The 17,014-nt window shown below is 26.5% G+C and overlaps 1 long non-coding RNA gene across 1 annotated transcript; it reads left to right on the top strand.

The window, feature by feature from the left end:
* Positions 1 to 1,467: 1,467 nt before the first annotated feature.
* On the top strand, positions 1,468 to 9,071 carry LOC126552166 (uncharacterized). The gene is made up of 3 exons (XR_007606004.1): positions 1,468 to 1,577; positions 5,260 to 5,406; positions 8,823 to 9,071. It is a non-coding gene; the product is annotated as an uncharacterized LOC126552166 (long non-coding RNA).
* Positions 9,072 to 17,014: the final 7,943 nt, after the last annotated feature.

The following is a 17,014-nucleotide window of genomic DNA, read 5'->3' on the forward strand; positions in this document are numbered from 1 at the left end:
TGGTTCGACTACAGCATTATGCATGTAATGATGTATTTTATATCATCATGTTAACAACTAATTAAGATAAATAATATAATATTATTTTTATTCATATCATTTGCAGACTGCAGTTATAATATATAACATACATAATATATATACATTGTAAAAATAAAAACAACTTTCAAATTTATGAGTACATTATAAAATGTAAAATCAATACGTAATATATCATAACTTTTATAAGGAAAATTGGTTTTTCTTTTTTTCTATGATAGCTATATACAAGTCGGACAAACCAAAAAACTACAATATAGGTATCATAACAATTTGTCAATACTACAATAATATGAAATCATAACAAATTAAAATTAAGTTATTCGAAATCTCCACCATAACAGTCAACGTGAAAAAATGTTTGTTACTAACGAGTAACGAGTTTACTAAGTTAACTTATTATTATAATATGATGTCATGATATAAAGACAATCATTGTAATCATTAATTTATTAATATTGTTTTAAAAAATATAAGCATATGGTATATAATCAAGTAATTTATTCGTTAGAAAAATGCAAATTATTTTACTGTGATTATCGATATTGTTAGTAATGTTAGCTTAATAATACTTATTTATACATCTTTGTGATTTCAGCAATAACTTCGAACGATTATAAAAAAGTAGAAACACCTTAATATACCTACCAATAATATACTTTTTCAAAGTTAAGTACCTATGTTAATTTATTTTATTACACATCGATAACAAATGTTGAAAAAATCTTAATTTTATAAGTTATATAATAAGTAACTTTGTATTTATAGATATAGAAGTCATTCCACGCCTTTTAATTCGAGTCAATCTATTGTGGTCATGACTTTCAGTTTATACTAAGGTCAGATAAAGTTCTACTATACCAGAGTCAATTTTAACCTTTTTTATTTGATATATACATTATACATATAACATGTCTAATTGTCTATACATAGATAAGTAAGCACTAAGCATTGTCATTAATACAAATATTCTATTGACATGTTGATTACATGTTTTTAAATTATTTTAATTTAAGTGTAATGTAAATTTGATCACACGTTGAATTTGAATAGTCAACGTACCTACCTGACATTACTTGTTTTTAATTCAAACCGACTCTAAATAAATTATTGTTTTTATGTGGCTATATATAATGGCCACAAAAATTACCTTTATAATAATTTAAAGGTACCTATACTATAATTCGCAAGTACCTATAATTAATAAGCACGTATTATAATACTGTTATAACTTATGAGTTCATACTATAATTTATGAGTGAACCGTTTTTACTATCGTTAATACTTATTTTTAGTAATAAGTACTTAGATATTATAAAGTAAGTTTTAAATAATAATAGGTTATTAGTTTATTATCTATATCTATAATAATTAATAAATAACAAGTGATTTTAAGTGCTAACAAATTTTTTAATTTCGCAGTAAATTGCACTTGACTTACAATATTGAAGAATGAAGAAACTCTTTGAAAAAAGTTATACTTTAGATGTCTTATGACATCATATCGTACACGCCTATATTCTTCACACAATACTAAGGTAATTCGATATTGACTCAAAAAATTAATAACTACTTATTACATTGTACTTAAATACATGATATAAAATATTAAAGTACAAATATCTACTAATATAATAAATGCTGCGATTCTGTAAACAAATTAATTCAACTTAACGTATTATTGCTAATGGTAAAATAAAATTAAAATTACTAATTGCGATAAAAAATATACGGTAATAAAATGATATACTGTGTATACGCTGACAGCTGACGTTCCCGCAAACGTTTTTGGTACCTAGGGGTTACATTTGGTGAGTGTATGATATATATGTGCTTAACGGAAAGTTCATTAATATTACACAAATATTATAATAATATTGATGATTATTGATGGGTATTTTAATCTGGTATTGTATTATACAAACATAATATGTAGAATGTAGATATATATTATGTATATGACATAGTCCTGCGAAGTATTGACTTTAGTAATGCTGTATTCGTGCATCATCCCATCCGACAACAGTATATTGTATATATTATTGTATTTATTATTCAAATTTCGCAATGGATGGGACACCGTTGTCAGTAAATTGAATGTACTGTTCCTCAGGATTATATTCTGATGGAACAATATGATAACTAAATACAAAATACAAATATAATGTTTATTCTATATTCTGTAATACTAAACTCTATAAATATAAATTGAATACTTTAGTGGAGTGCCGAAATAAATTATTTAATTGATTTCACGTATTTTAACAACATTATTGTTGATTTATGTTTAAGCGTGAAGGCCTAGAACTCTGGACTAGTAGGATAATTTTATTTTATTCATTATTTAAAATAATAAAATAATCCATTATTTTTAGCGTGGATAATGGCCATACCCGGTAAATATAATATAATATATACATCCATAACACAATTTGAATTAGGTATCAATAATGAATTCAATTAAGAAACTTTTAACTTATTTTTTTTTTAGTTTTTTAACATTTTTGATTTATTAGTTCTTATTTTAACTTTTTTAAAAATAAAAATTAAACACTTTTACACTTACCTATACCAATATACCTGATTTTTAAAGACATTCATTAATATATTTTGAAACAAAAAGTAGAAACTATAAATATACAATACCTACATTAATGTCCGTGTCGAATAAAAAATAAGTTATTTAATTACTTAGTTTACTTTTCGGTGGATGGAAATAAAGAAAAATATTTATTTTTTTTTTTTTACTCAATTTATTATTTGAGTCATTGCGATCGTGTTGCAGAAAACCCGGTGATATTGGTATAACAGTTTTTTTCGTTTTTGCACGGTTTATGTCTTGATAATGAATAATGATTGCCCGTTTTCACGAATGACTGCTAAATTGGTAATTGTTAAAAAATAATATCATGGTATCTACCTAATAATAATACTTATTATCCATCAACCGTCATCGCCAATATAATATTATAACATCAATGGACGATAATCATTTTAAGCGTTAGGCGACACGACAGAGCTTTTATGACATCGTAAAATAATTATTAATAATGTTATAAGTTATAAATATTATTATACAGTCGTCATCTATCTGTATATTAGGTATTATAGTGGTAATATCAATATTAAAATTTAACACAATAATTTTTACATTAATGCATAGACATAAAGGTGTCAATAGCCTTAGTATTTTTTCAAGGGTATTTTGATGTTATTGAATATCCTATTATCGTCGTCGTATTAATTGTTTTTGACTAAGTCATTGTCAAGTGTAATATTATAATGTTATATTGTTATGTACAATTGTCACTGTTTATCGCCAATTAAATAATACATTGTATTTACATTTACCACCATAACAAATTTCACTTTTCAGATTTTGTTAATCATTTACTATATTAAAAAATATATGTGAACTAAAGAGTTATTAAAAATTGTCATTCATTTTTAAAATGAATTTAAATTAAACGAAAATATGTATGCAATCGATTATTAGTTAAAAAAAAATTAATAATAATCTAATGATAATTACAAATCCAATGCATTTTTATTACATAGATTAAAATATATTGTATGATGTTATTATAAAAAAATAAAAACTATAAAATTGTATTCTAAAATTAAATATATTATTTTGTTATAAATTATAGTTACCTCTAGTACCTTAATATTTTTATAGTTGTACGCTGTGAATTTGAAAACCTAACTTAACCGATTGGTTACAATGAATGAACTTTTATAATATAAACTAAAATGCAAAATTCTAAAATCGATAAAAGATAAAACCAGGAATATGCATTGTCTTAATTGTCAATAACTGTCACACGTAGATATTGCGAATGCAATCTCTTCCTATCTTCTTTCTATTAATATAGAAAAACATGATTGAGAAAATAATATTATTATCTACCGTAATCTATAGTCTAAAATTTTAATTCTTATAAGAAGGGGTTATCAAAATCTAAAAACTAAATTTTGTTGAGGTTGAAAATGGAATTATATTATAATATTATAGTGGTGGTAAAAGGAAATTTTTTTTTTTTTTTGGAAAAGTGGATGACCACAAACAAAACTACGAGTCCGTGAGTAGGTATATAATAAATACTTTATTATAACTAACTACAAAAACTACAGTTTTTTAATGGATAATTGGAACTATTGTTATCAATAATATTACTGTAATTCGTTAACGTAATAATAGTTTGTTTTAGTCGAATTGATCGTGTAGAACTTTAGTACATAGTTACAAAAATAAAACACTTACACACACACATATACACACTATCGTAAGATCGATACTTTCATCACTCGAAACAGAATCTAAAATAATTTTTAAAAAACAGTGGTTCTTAACTGCTTGGATTTATAATTAATAATAATAATATATACATTTTAACCATGCCAAACACCGAAAATACTAAAATATCATTAACATTATTTGTAATTTTATCCCATGTATTTTCATGATGCTGAAACTAATCACAAGACGCATATAACATATAAGTAAGTAATTACACTGTTAATATTAGAGTTTTAGTCGAATACACGCGATAGCAATCATAATAAGCTTATGCTGTTCAAATTATAGGTCTCGATTAAAAACTTGATTTAATGCTTACGTAAACACGAAGTACACGTACACTGTACTAATGAAAAATTTTAATTTACCTACAAAATATGACTATCGCAATACAATACTGTTTACGTGTTTCAGTTTTATTCACGTATTCACGGATTTTTATTAATACTAAAATATAATATGAATTATGTATAATTTATTATAATTTATAAATAAAAATGTTTGCCTATGTCGACTTTCGTATGGACATGATCGACCAATATTTATAAGGCGGAAAATGTTTTGTGTAAGTTGGAGGTAAAAATAGAATGTGAAACCGTTGATTATATTATTAAAATGTTAACTGATATTATGAACGTAAGTACCTAAATATCAAAAAATTAAAATACGTGAATAATTTATTATCAGTGATCAATGTCAGTGTGTCACTGATTTTTCAAATACATAAACGATTTTATAAATTTGAGTATTAATTTCACCTGAATACATGAAATAGAAATCTCTAATTCTAATATATATATTTTTGTACCGATTTTTGTCCTTTGTCCTATTCATTATATAATCGTTATTATGAACGTTAATATATTGTTATACTTTAACCAGTTATTTTATGCATACAATTAATATGTTAATATAATTAGGGAATATTTCTGGAACCTCGAAATTAATGCCATTTTACCCGATTTTTCGTTACGACCGGCGTCCTACTCGCTATACAGACAATACCGACTGTTCTTCAATCTTTTCGACGACGTCAATATCCTCACAACTCACAAGTTACAACAAATGTAAGTATAATATCATAATACATTATACTGTGCATATTTTGTGCCGCTGTATAAGAATATGTCTACTGTACTAACAAAATAACAATATTATATAGACTATATTATTGTAAAACCCTTCTATAACTAATAATAACTAATAATATATATTTGATATCTTGAATCACATTTATGTTATAATAATAATAGTGGTTATTATTGTTATTATTATTTACTGAACACCACAATATTATTACTATAATTTAACTAATTTAAATAATTTATAGGTACACCACAAACAATTATTTCCCGGTATAGGTATTATAGTTGTAGCTTTACAATAATAACTAATAAGCCGATCGGTACTCTTTAATATTAGAATACATCATAGATATTATTATAATGCGTTTTTGTATTACATTTCAACATATTATTTTGTTACATTAAACTGGGAAATCATGATTTGGAAATACCAAAGCGTGTATTTAGTTTATTATGCAAGTACCTATACATTATTGCAACTAAAAAAGTATTAATTTATACTTAAAAAAACATTAAGCAGTGTTACTTTTATTTAAAAAAACATTATAATATGTATAATCTACTATATTATATTATACTTGTACGTTTTACATTTCTATGATAATAACTTAAATGATACAATATAATTTGTTAGATTTAATAATTTATTACATAAAAATTTATAAAAAACAAATACAATTTAAAAATAATCAAAATTCAAAATTCAAAATTAATAGTAAATTTTAATATAATAAAATATTAAAATATAAATATTTTGGATAACATTTAGGTAGTTTATATATTAATAATTATAATTAGATATGTTAATTTAATTTATGTTTTGATACTTTTGTATACTTCAAAAATTAGTAAAAATAATATAATTTGGTGTTGGAGTATATAAATATTAAATATAATATAATATTATATAATACTTAAATATAAATAATATTTTATAAATACAATGTTTTTGGCAAAAATTAAATCAACCTACTGGAATATTAATAGTAAAATAATAAATTTTAATAGAAATATAAAAAAATACTGAAATATTGTCTACATTCAGAATCTATTTTCGTGTATATTGAATTCAAATTTAATACATCCACTAAAATGTACCACTAGACACCTATTGTACCTACAATAAAGCAGTTCTTAGTGTTCTTACGCTTGCCCGTACGACTTTTTTTTTGACTGTCCCTTGGCTGTCGTTATAAATATGTTTATAAATTATAATATTATGCTCGGTATTTTTTTTTATAAGTTTTAAATTTGATTGACATTGTCCATGTTTTTATATAACGTGTATAATAACATCATTAATACACTACACACGACGCACACATTTTCTACAGAATATTTTAAATATGATTTCTTACCTATATACCTAAATATAACCTTAGGTAAATAAATTCGGCGTGAATTTCAATTCTAATACGGAAAAATATAATAAATGTTATATACACATTACACAAGCCGAATACGTATTAATTGTAGCTACTTAATAATTATGGTAGGTATTTTAGTACCAATGTGGCAATGTTATTATAGTACGCTCCTAAATTGTATATTGTAAACATGCACGATCGTTATTTTATTTTAATAATAATATACTATATATTTATTATAGTTATGAACGTTGTAGAACGTACATCCGTACACGCATTTAAAATTTCAGATTTCAATAATAATAAAGATAGAAAATGTTGAAATGCTTAAATTTTACATACAGTAATGTTCGTAATGGATTTGCGTGTAGAGTGATGATCATATTTTAATTACAGTCAAGGTGAGCATAACACTGATGAATTATTCACAGGTAATAACATTTGAACTGGTTTTTTTATGTATTTTAAATCTAAAACGTGTATTTGATATTCTTGAACATCATTTTTATTGTATTTAAATTATATATTACGTATAGGTTTTAATTTTATAATTAGAAATTTTAACCAACTATAAATTTGTATGCATAAATCACGTATTTCTATTAAATTCAAAGAATTAAATAAAATTGTATATTTAAATATTTTTTACTTTAAACTATTTAAATTGATTATTGGCGTTTTGTTTTAAAGTTTTATAAAGTTCAAAATCGGGTAATGACTAATGAATCTACCGACCAATGTATATAATTATTCACACGACTGTATAAGTAAATTTTATTATGCAAATATGTTTCAGTAATTCAAAACCTATGTTTCAAACTATTCAACAATTATAAATAACAAATATGATTGTTAATTATAAATTATTATAAAAATAAGTTATTCGACGTAACAAGTGATAACAATCTGCGGCACCACCAACCACGGTATACGTCTAATAAGACGTATTTAATAAAAAAAATTAAACCGTACTTACATCTATAGTAATAACTACATTTAAATAATTATTTCTCGTAAAACAATAAAATAGCGAAAGCCAATTTTTAAAATTCACGGTTCATGCATTTCATAAAAAGATGATGAAAACTTTTTAATCGCTCTTAAGTATGTTAATTAATAGTAAAAAAAGCACACATTATTATACAACATACATTATTAAAAACTGCTTACAATGTGTGCAAATAAATCAATTGATGTTTTAAAACCTTTTTTTCAGTAACTTAGTATATTATATTATGTTCAATAGTACAGATATTCAAACTGCACAACTCAAATCTCCGTAAACATACGAAGGAAATGTAAATTAATAAATATATGTATTAGTATATTGTCGACCAATAAATCGCAAAAAGAAAACGTCAAACGTGCTTATGCGATGGGAAAATCCGAAAATCTGTGGTGTGTTTGTCATTGTCACGATACAAATTACAAAATGGCTTATTTTCGAAAATGAGTTTTGTGGATCCACAACACAATATAGATATAGGACATTTATTACTTTTTATAATATATTTATACGCGCGCTGTGGCATGGGTGGGTTACAAGCATAAAATATTTATTTTTATTTTTTATAACAGAAATTCCTTCTTGTATCCACAAATCACAATACTGTTATAAATATTTATTGGATATTGACCGTAGGATATTAAAGGTTTCGTTCGTGTCCCCAACATAACTAAATGCAAAATATAATATTATATAAAAACATTATTCACTACAAACATCAAACATCTGGTGGAGCGGCGAGATAATATTTTATGTTTGTACATCATCGGTGCGAGAGTAATACGGAAGCTGCAGTATGTATCATGTCTTCGGTTATATTTTTGTAATTTATAATATACAAACAGACGATATACTCACGATGATATACATTACGGTCAAAAAAAAAAAAAATCGTAGTTCGGTGCTTATGAATAATGCATAAAATATTATTTGGTGTGTGTATATATTTTTGATCTCTACTATTTCGTTACTGTTTTTTTTGTGTAATTTTAACGTATGATTATTTGTAATGTTTACTCTTCCAGAAACAACGAAATCAGTTGGGACTTGGGTGGTTTCCGAAACTAAATAACGATATATACTCCATCGGCTGTGTGAAGCTCTATAATTGGATCCTGGATCATGAATATCTCGTCATCGAATATTACATATTATCCATTACACGGATTTTGTGTAAAACGTGTAATAACAATTTACTCGATTTCGTGGCATATCATAGGTACTTATTGTATTCGAATATCATAATAATATCATATTAAAATAAAATCAAAATGTGTATGTGTATATTGTATACTCGAAAGTTTTATACTATACTTGATACAATCTACCCCCAGCTACTAAGTCAAGTCAAAATGTTTTCAAAACTTATTTTAAGCAACTAACAATTGGGTAAATACTACCTATTATAATATAATAACTTATTAGTCGTTAGTCGTTACTTATAAGAACACATTAATACTATATAACCATTTAATACATTAATACTATGGATAGGAACTAAATAGCTTTTACTAGTTTTTACTCATGAAGTAAGTCATGACAATATGTTAATACCTACTTAATATTCATGAGTCACAAATAATCTTTATCCTTTTATAATAATTAATAAACTTATCAATGTGCAATGGCAAAATATTTATTTTTGATATCAACAATAATATACTTTCATTTTTCGTTAATTAATTAAATTCGACGAAATACTTGATGTTTGTTTTAATATTGTGATTTACGATATTCTAGGAAATTACAGCATTTTATTTACGATAAGAAACTCTTCGAAACCGTATATCTAATGCCACGGGTTTGTCCTCGTCGAATCTCGATATACATTTTACGTTTTCACTATAATTATTGATATTTTTAAATAATATTTCTGAAAACGTTTACTACAAGTCTTTACTCAGAAATCCACGATTATTATTTCTTAGAATAAAATATGTTTAATATATTTTGGTAAACTGTAAGAAACAATAACTAAAACCGTTGATTTTGTTTTCCTTAAATAGCATTTATATTGAATCGTTATAGTAATAAGCTGCTGATGATCCTAATTTCTATCATAGATGAACCGAAGTCATGACATCTATGCAAGAGAGAGGAGAAGAAATGTATCTCCCACGGACAATCGTGTCTGTTGTATAGGCTTTAGTGTAGTATTATATATACATATATATATAAGCTACATTCGAGTACTCGACTACAGTCTGTGCCCGTGTCACACGGTATAACTTTGTTTGCCACTTTTAAAACTTATAAACTTTGATGACGAATAGCGTTTCGAAATAACAATGTTTCTACGATATTTCAGATGATTTTAAAAACACGTCCTATGACGGTTCTATATATTAAAATTATTGCTAAAATATTTCAAAAACATTTTCATCTGCCGAAATACTGTCTGCGGGATATAAGAGCTGGTGGTGCGCATATTACGCGGATAATAAATCCGCAAGGGTCGCCCATAGTGTAATACAACGTATAAGTATTACGACACGACGGGTGTGTGTGCGCGTGCGCTCGTCGAGCTTAGCAGTATAGACAGATGGCGGCGTCCGGGCCGTCCCAAAAATTCCGGACCGACCACCCCGTCTCAACTACCCCGCCATCGACCACCCCGCCACCAACCGCCCTGCCGGGACAGAAAACACCCCATAGAATTCTTTTTGCTCGCTCGCTATACGTCGGAACAACGGTTGCCGCACCCCGCCGCATCGTCATCGCCGTTGTCGATGTCGGACCGATGCGCGACGGTGCAGGTGGTTTGTTATACAGTATATTATTTTGTCATACATATATATTGTTGAGTTAGAATATAGAATATTATAGAAGGTCACGAGAGCGAAAGGGACCCGTCTCTGAGAAGATATTATTCGAAATAATAATTAAATTCTCTGTAAACAAAGCGAATACACGTGTATTGAGTGTGTGTGTGTGTGTGTGTGTGTGAATACATAATAATATTATTCGCGTTATGACGGCATTTCGATCAGTGTATTATAATTCCTACTGAAATCCTATCCGTCACTGTCGAAAACTTATACTTGTGTAAAGGTATACTCGGAATGCGTACGTGATTGGAAACCCAACGATAACACAAATACAAGTAACTACTTCCCAAAAAACCCACTGCGTGTTTTATTTTTCTAAACCAAAACGAATATTTAATGAAAAATTCTCGAAACTTTTTACTCGACAGACAGTATTGGTTTTTTTAAAATTATTTTATTTATATATACATACATACAGACACAGACACACTCACACGCGCCGCGTGCGCGCACGCACACACTCACATTAACACACGTCGGCAATGGGTATTTATTGCCCCGGGTGAGATATTCCCAAACGGTCATCAAACATCTATTAAAATTTATAATAATTTAATGTTTATAAATTATAATCAATTTGTGGCTATTATTCGTGTTAAAACGTTTTTCGGTATTGTACGCCTAATTACAACGAATTAAGCATTTCCGATGGTTCAAATTTTAAAACGGAGATGTTTGTAATTGAGTTTAATTTGCTTTATGCGATTACAATATTATGCATATTAAGGTTTGTTTTTGTTTTTAATTAATTACTTTTAAAATGTTTTTACATTTATAAGCCTTTGGTACGTTTTGATAAAACACTAATGGGAATTACAAGGGTTTAGTATATTATAAGTATAATCTTAATAATGTATTATGTATAATGCACCGAAAACTAACATAAACTATAATTTATTATGATGCTGTTATGATAATCTTTTGGTTTTTTCGGCTTTACTTTGCCGTTACGAGACTAAGGTTTTTGAAGCTAAGTAGCTTTATGAAAAGCTGAATTAGACTTTATGAAAGTTACAAATTAACGGTTATACAAAATGATATACTATATATTATTTTATACTGCCGTGATATACGTTTTAAGCTAAGTAAAAGACTGGCCTTGTTGATAAAATTAGATGGTTGAAAACACGACCTGAAGTGACATTAATAGGATGATATATTATAGGCTGCGAATCAAAAGGGCCTTTGTAAAAGTTAAGAAGATTATTGAGGGACATACATTTGGAGAATATAATGTATGGCAATCAGCGACTATAATATAATAAAGAAAATATCACATAATGATGTAACATTCACAAACGGTTATAATCTAAAAGAAAAAATATCAGGCTTATATAAACGTATTATTTACTACGTTTTGTATAGTATACACATACATAATATATAATATTGTGTGTATGGCGTATTGATATTTTATTCACTTTAAATAATTATTTTAGGTTCTGATCGAAATGTATTAATTTTACAACGTGTGTTGTTTTGTATAAGTATACTTTTAATAAGCATTTTAATTTATATCTTGACGATATTCGTGGTTAAATATCAAAAGAATTTAAATCATTTTATAGTTAGATATTTATAAACAATAATTTATTTCAATGTTATAAAATTTAATGCTAGGTTCAATATAATTATTTGAATTATATTTGCTCTTCGAAGAAAATGAAAATAAAAATAATAAGAAATAACTTAATAACACAATTGCCGTTTTCATTATGATAAACATATACACTATATTATGCACTGCGGCACCGAGCCGAATATAAATTTCAGTAGAAAACTATAAGAAAACACTCGTATCATTAAGATTAATATAATAACTATACGACAACTGAAATGTCCAAAATGTAATAATATTATACAACCATGGCCGTATAATATTATTTCGTTTTCCTTATTAAATTCTATTCGTATATATACGCCATACGGTTTGTCGAGCGAATATTATGGTTTATTTGAAATCGAATACGGCACCGGGCGTTAGTCGCGGGACGCGAACGGTGGAGGGCGGTGGCTGGCCTGTAGAGATGGCGGCAAAGTACTCGCTCCCTTTACATAATTTAGCGTATCTGAGCCCGGTCCTATCTATATACCCTGCAGGGCTGCAGCCGCCGAAATTCTCGGCACGTGTTTGAACTCTCTTGCACCCGCCTACCGCCGCGTATACCCTTGACAAGGATTCGGAAAGGAATGGTGGATGACGAGAGGGTGGGTTTGGGTGGTACAGCGTTCGTGGAAACGGTTGTTTGTCGGTCGCGCCAGAGTAGCTATATAGCAAAATGAAAAAAAAAAAAAGAAATACATTATGAAGAAAAATACTTGTATATAAAATGATGGAGCTGTTTCGATTTGTTTTTACTGCGATTCTACCAATAACATTTTTATTTCTCTTCGTTAAAATAAAACAATTTACAATGCGTAAATTTGACGTATATTTCGACCAGCGTTTCTCAATTTTTTTTTTTTTGCGTACCACTTAGGTTTATTATTAATCAGCCACGTACCACTAATGACTAAAAATAAAACGATCCAAATTATACGATTAATGAATTAAATGCACTACTTTTCAGTTAAATACATTTATTTTAAATAACAAGGCAGTAGCTAAATACTACAATATAATTGTTTTTATTTATTAGTTTTTTAAATCTGAATTGAAAATGTAACATCTATACATAATATTATTGTATTTACTATCGTCTACCTTGATGAATATAGTAGCTATAGTAACTTACAAAAAATACATCGGAAATAACTATTTATCATACATGCAATTTCGATGTATAGTCAAGTTGATAACACAATTCAGTTCAATCATATTTTGATTTATTCATTCGTGTCTTATGTATCTATAATGTAGTTATATATTAACGAGGTAGTCACTGCTTTATCCACTAATACCTAACTGTAAAGACAATTATATTATATAGACATACATTATATTTTTTTAAGTTGAGTTTTTCATGTAGATGTTTTTACGTATTATTGTTACGTCGAAATTCAATACATTTTTAATAATTATAATTTTTAATAAAACTAATAATTTACGTGTCTTGTAAATCAAAAAATGAAAAAAATACCTAAATACGTAAAAAAAATACTATAGAATAATAGTTACTGATATCTCTCAATATTTGATCTACCGTAATAATAATTATGGTATACCTAAACTAATATGTGGTTTACCTATAGTATATTTATATATTATGTATAAAAAAAAACATATGCATTTATACAAAAAAAAAACACATTAATTTGAATAATTTGATTTAAATAAAATTTATTTTATTTTAAAAATAATATGAAAATAGGGAAAAATTGACAAATTATGCGTATGCGTATTAAAAAATAAGGTGTTATGGATTATTCACAAAACATAATTACAATTTTCAACATAAATATAATTTTTCCGACAGTCAATTTCACGGAATCGTGATTGCATTTTCCTACACGAGGATATAGAATTCTGTTCTGTATAGGTTAACGAGTGGCGGTAAAGTCGTTTTAAATACACATAATATATATTGCACGTGGTAATATAGCACTATAGCTACTTACTTAGATACCTAAACGCATTACCGCAGACATTATTATTATTTCGGTATACGAAAATACGATTAGCGTGATGAGAGGTGCGAATTTTCAATTTCCAATAATAATGGCGATCGTTGTTTGAAAATACCTATACATCCCGACGTATATCTGTTCGACGCTATACTACTATAATATGTAAATTATATGGTACAGTATACATCGTTAGGTGACAGGAATGATGTATTCCGGGAGCAGTTCATTATATCGGTTCGCATGAGCGCATTTATTAGGATTATGATACCTCTCAGTTGTATTATTGTATAAGTACATAAATTTTTCATAGTCGTATTAAAATTATAGAAGAGACATTTTTCATTTTTACAAAACTCGAGTAAATAAAACAATCAATAATAAGAAAAAGCTCAACCACGACGGTAAATCAAATACCTAATTAAAGTTTTATACAAACATACCATTAAATTTATTATTATTTTTTTTAATATTACATCTTGATGGAGAAAAAATAAATGTATTAAATTTTTAAATTTAAAACTATTGTTGTAACAAAAGTAGATACCTAAGTGGAAATTGTTATAAATATGTTTATACACTAATAAACAATAAAAATTACAATATTGAAATTACTTTGATTACAACTTAAGAAAAAAATCAAACATATATATATATATATATATATAAATAAGTAGATTACATTTTATGGATATCTTATCAGGATGAATATTAAGTATAAAATATAATACGGTGACTGTATTATATTATTACTAAAAATAAATGAATATACCGACCATTTAAGGAGTTCAAAATAGGTAATTTTCCATGTGCTGCATACGTATCATATAAACGTGTGTGTAGTAACTAGTAAGAGATCATTAGTGTAACATTAGTATAAAAAAAAGAAATAATGTAGCACATATTTACCACATATGATTTTTGCTAAAAATATCAATATTTTGAAAATTGTTTTAACTAATCTTTTGTGTTTTTTTTTTTACAATTTCTGAAGATAAATTTTGAATTCGTCTCGAATTTTACATGAAAACGACCTTATTAGATTTTAAAATTAATTACTTTAGTTCAATTTCATTATCGTTTCAAAATTAATTTTCAAAAAAGTGGAAAAGATTTTTTTTAATTATGATGACTTCGTATATGTTTTAACAAGTTTTAACCGTTTACTTGGATAGTCATTTGACGCAGTCCACAATAGAAACAAGTGCATTTGTAGTACAAGTCATGGTTTAAGATAATAACCTATGGTGCATTTTAAGTCGTGGTAAATCTGTATAAGTATTATAACGACATGTCTACAACCACAACTACGGGACATATGGACGCGACCGATCGACTCCCCGCCGTGTTCCGAATACGGCACAAGGCGGCAGGGGATATAAATTATATATATAAATTCAAAAATATGAGGTATAATATGTTATTCAGATAAAACTATCAACTGCTAATAACCATTTAAAATATATCTAAGCTAAAAATGTGCTTCAATAAATCACAGTTAATCATATAGCTTATTACATTATGCAATTATAAATTATTTATAAATAAGATTATAGTGTACTATATATTATACAACACAGTAATAATTATTAATAAAAATCTCATACTATGGTCATTCCAACAGTGATGGTAAAAAAAAAAATATTTGAACATATTCTATATGATTCTGTATTACGAAGAACGAATAGTAAAACACATTACTGCTGACTGCAATGTCGGCGAGCTCAATTTTCTACTTGTAGTTAAATTGAATTAGTTTTCAATGTCAATTTCAAACTATGTTATGCTCAATTAAAAAATATTATTGTTAATAAAATACCCATTCATTCAAAGGAGGCAAGAACACACGGCTGTTTGGCATTACAGTTTTGATTAGCTTTACACATCAAGCCGACGCGTAGTGACGTGTTCTAGTACAACAAAATACGTCTGTTTACAAACACTGCGCCTTGTATTAAAATTGTATGCACACAATACGCATAAAAGGTACACACTCGTATATTACTCGTTAGCGACGGTTTTAAGGAGTTTAATAGTAAGTGTTTCATAGTTAATGCGTGCTCGTCGTGCAAAATATGTGCTAAAGAGACGTATGATTTCAATTTGTAGTAATAAATAAGTAGTATAAATGTATAATATTATAATTGTATATAGATTTATTTTAGAACACACATTATTAATTTAGGACCAAGTATGGTATTATTATAGCTTATATAAAATATGAATTAATTTGTTTATTATTACGTGTGTTGAAAGTTTATGTTAAAATATTTTTGGCTAAATTACTTTCACTACAATTAGTCGGATTTATAATATATAATTACTAAGTCTCTGTTTTCGAATATTTCACTTGAAAATTAATAATGTATTAGTATAACTATATCGTGTATATTAATTTGTTCGTCGTTATTTGCATCATAATAATTAATAACGAATTCGTAACAATATTTCAGAGTTTTACATAATAAGTAACATGTAATTAAAATGAAAAATAACTTAGTACAATAAACATTAAACAACAAAATTTAATTAGTAAACTAACATTTCCCACTGCCGAACATAAAACATAAACAGTTATAAATTATAGTGACACATTTTTAATCACATATAATTTATCATAAAAATATATAAATAATATTGAATAAAATCACCACTACTCACAAAATGTTTTTAAAATTACCATTTAATAAAATTATTATTATTCAATTTAAATATTTTATTTCTATACATTAGAAGATTCTTACATTCTATATAAATTAACACCATCCAGTTGAAATATGTTGTAATATAAATCCTAAATTAGATGTAAAACTTTGATACATTAT

The sequence above is a fragment of the Aphis gossypii genome, chromosome X (assembly GCF_020184175.1).
Source record: "Aphis gossypii isolate Hap1 chromosome X, ASM2018417v2, whole genome shotgun sequence".
Lineage (NCBI taxonomy): Eukaryota > Metazoa > Arthropoda > Insecta > Hemiptera > Aphididae > Aphis > Aphis gossypii.